General features: G+C 39.6%; 1 pseudogene; it reads left to right on the forward strand.

Moving 5' to 3' along the window:
- Positions 1 to 266: 266 nt before the first annotated feature.
- LOC141372235 (olfactory receptor 7A17-like) lies at positions 267 to 1,098 on the forward strand (annotated as a pseudogene).
- Positions 1,099 to 3,612: the final 2,514 nt, after the last annotated feature.

Here is a 3,612-nt window from a genome sequence, read left to right on the forward strand (position 1 = left end):
ATATATTCCTTAAATGCATGAAATGATTTCTTATTTAAACTTTATAATATCTGACCTATTGGGGAACATCTGATGTTGGGAAGGAAATTCCTAATCAAAGAGGAACTGGGGATACCCTCAAGGGGCCCAAATCCATTCACAAAATATTGAAATTAGTTTCTTGAAATGGAAAATGTAAATTTTAGCCTTTCCACAATGTGAGCAATGCCCATTTGTGTGAAAATTAATCATGTTATTTTCCCCTGTGCTGGTAGTCACCTCCAACAATGGACCCAGGAAACAATACAGGAATTTCAAAGTTTCACCTTCTAGGACTATCAGACGAACCAGAACTGCAGCCCCTCATATTTGGGCTCTTCCTTTCCATGTACCTGATCACTGTATTTGGAAACCTTCTCATCATCCTGACCATCAGCTCTGACTCTCACCTCCACACCACCATGTACTTCTTCCTCTCCAAACTATCCTTCATAGACATCTGTTTTACCTCCACCACCGTCCCCAAGATGCTGTGGAACATCCAGACTCACAGTAAGGTCATTAACTATGCAGGCTGCCTCAGCCAGATGTATTTTTTCATACTCTTTGCAGGAGTAGACATCTTTCTCCTGACTGTGATGGCTTATGACCACTTTGTGGCCATCTGGCACCCCCTGCACTACATGGTCATCATGAACCCCCAGCTCTGTGGACTGCTGGTTCTGGTGTCCTGGATCATGAGCATCCTGAATTCGTTGTTACAAACCTTAACGGTGTTGTGGCTGTCCTTCTGTACAGAGGTGAAAATCCCCCACTTTTTCTGTGAACTCAATCAGATGATACAACTTGCCTGTTCTGATACTTTTCTTAATACCATGGTGATGTATTTTGCAGCTCTGCTGCTGGCTGGTGCTCCCCTGGCTGGGGTCCTTTACTCTTACTCTAAGATAGTTTCCTCCACCATATGTGGGATCTCATCAGCTCAGGGCAAGTATACAGCATTTTCCACCTGTGCATCTCACTTCTCCATTGTCTCCTTATTTTACTGTACGAGCTTAGGAGTGTACCTTAGCTCTGCTGCTCCCCAGAGCTCCCACTCAAGTGCAGTAGCCTCGGTGATGTACACAGGGTCACACCCATGCTGAACCCCTTCATCTATAGCCTAAGAAACAAAGACACAAAGACAGCCCTGATGAGATACTCTGGGATGGCAGTTCTAAAAGGGCCAATTGTCCAAGGCCTGAAGTGCCCATGATTGCAGGGCTAATGACTTAGAGTCAGAAGTTGTGATTATTTTATGTATATTCTGGAAGTAGAACTTGCTTCCTTACTTTATTTCCTAGAATTTCTATGTTTTCAATTTCAATGTCTCGTACAATATATGTAACTCATTTTCTTAAGATTTGTGATATCTCTGATATCCAAAAGATTTTCCCTTTGTCATTTTCCAATGTCTCAATGTCATTCCTAACTTTGGATGTAAAATATTTGGACATTCTTATCCAAAGGATTACATTAAGCTGTTAAGAATAATTTCTTTGCAAGAGAGCCTAAAAGGAACATACACCAGAAAGGAATAGAGACAATATACAGTAACAGTCACCTTATAGGCAATACAATGGCACTAAATTCATATCTGTCAATAGTTACCCTGAATGGAAATGGGGTAATGCCCCAATCAAAAGACACAGGCTATCAGATTGGACTAAAAAACAAGACCCATCGATATGGTGTCTGCAAGACACTCATTTTAGACCCAAAGACACCCCCACATTGAAAGTGCGGGGGTGGAAAACCATTTACCATGCTAATGGACACCAAAAGAAAGCTGGGGTGGAAATCCTTATATCAAACAAATTAGATTTTAAATCAAAGACTGTAATAAGAGATGAAGAAGGACACTCTATCCTTTTAAAGGGTCTAACCAACAAGAAGATCTAACAATTGTAAATATCTATGCCCCGAACATGGGAGCAGCCAATTATATAAGGCAATTAATAACAAAAGCAAAGAAACACACTGACAACAAAACAATAATAGTGGGGGACGTTAACACCCCCCCTGACTGAAATGGACAGATCATCTAAGCAAAAGATCAACAAGGAAATAAAGACTTTAAAGACACACTGGACCAAATGGACTTCACAGATATATTCAGGACATTCCATCCCAAAGCAACAGAATACACATTCTTCTCTAGTGCCCATGGAACATTCTCCAGAATAGATCACATCCTAGGCCACAAATCAGGTCTCAACCGGTACCAAAAGATTGGGATCATTCTCTGCATATTTTCAGACCACAGTGCTTTGAAACTAGAACTCAATCAGAAGAGGAAAGTCAGAAGGAACTCAAATACATGGAGGCTAAAGAGCATCCTACTAAAGAATGAATGGGTCCACCAGGAAATTAAAGAAGAATTTTAAAAAAATTCATGGAAACAAATGAAAGTGAAAACACAACTGTTCAAAATCTTTGGGATGCAGCAAAGGCAGTCCTAAGAGGAAAGTATATAGCAATACAAGCCTTTCTCAAGAAACAAGAAAGGTCGCAAATACACAACCTAATCCTACACCTAAAAGAGCTGGAGAAAGAAGAGCAAATAAGCCTAACCCCAGCAGGAGAAGAGAAATAATAAAGGTCAGAAGAGAAATCAATGAAATGGAAACCAACAGATCAACGAAACTAGGAGCTGGTTCTTTGAAAGAATAAACAAGATTAATAAACCCCTGGCCAGACTCATCAAAAAGAAAAGAGAAATGTCCCAAATCAACAAAATCATGAATGAAAGAGGAGAGATCACAACCAACACCAAAGAAATACAAACAATTATAAGAACATATTATGAGCAACTCTATGCCAGCAAATTAGATAACCTGGAAGAAATGGATGCATTCCTAGAGATGTATCAGCTACCAAAACTGAACCAGGAAGAAATAGAAAACCTGAGCAGACCTATAACCACTAAGGAAATTGAAGCAGTCATCAAAAATCTCCCAAAAAACAAAAGCCCAGGGCTAGATGGCATCCCAGGGGAATTCTACCAAATATTTAAGGAAGAATTAATACCTATACTTCTGAAACTGTTCCAAAAAATAGAAATGGAAAGACACTGCCAAACTCGTTTTATGAGGCCACCATTACCTTGATCTCCAAACCAGACAAAGACCCCATCAAAAAGGAGAATTACAGACCAGTATCCTTGATGAACATGGATGCAAAAATTCTCACCAAAATACTAGCCAATAGGATCCAAAAATACATTAAAAGGATTATTCACCACAACCAAGTAGGATTTATCCCTGGGCTGCAAGTTTGATTCAACATCTGCAAATCAATCAATGTGATACAATCTATTAACAAAAGAAAGAACAAGAATCATATGATCCTCTCAATAGATGCAGAAAAAGCATTTGACAAAGTACAGCATCCTTTCTTGATCAAACTCTTCAGAGTATAGGGATAGAGGGTACATACCTCAATATCGTAAAAGCCATCTGTGAAAAACCTACAGAGAATATCATTCTCAATGGGGAAAAACTGAGAACTTTTTCCCTAAGGTCAGGAATGCGGCAGAGATGTCCATTCTCACCACTGCTATTCAACATAGTATTAGAAGTCCTAGCCACAGCA

This window comes from Callorhinus ursinus, unplaced genomic scaffold (assembly GCF_003265705.2).
Source record: "Callorhinus ursinus isolate GAN/ISIS: 27379988/994484 unplaced genomic scaffold, GSC_fseal_2.0 scaffold3430, whole genome shotgun sequence".
NCBI classification, from domain to species: Eukaryota; Metazoa; Chordata; class Mammalia; order Carnivora; family Otariidae; genus Callorhinus; species Callorhinus ursinus.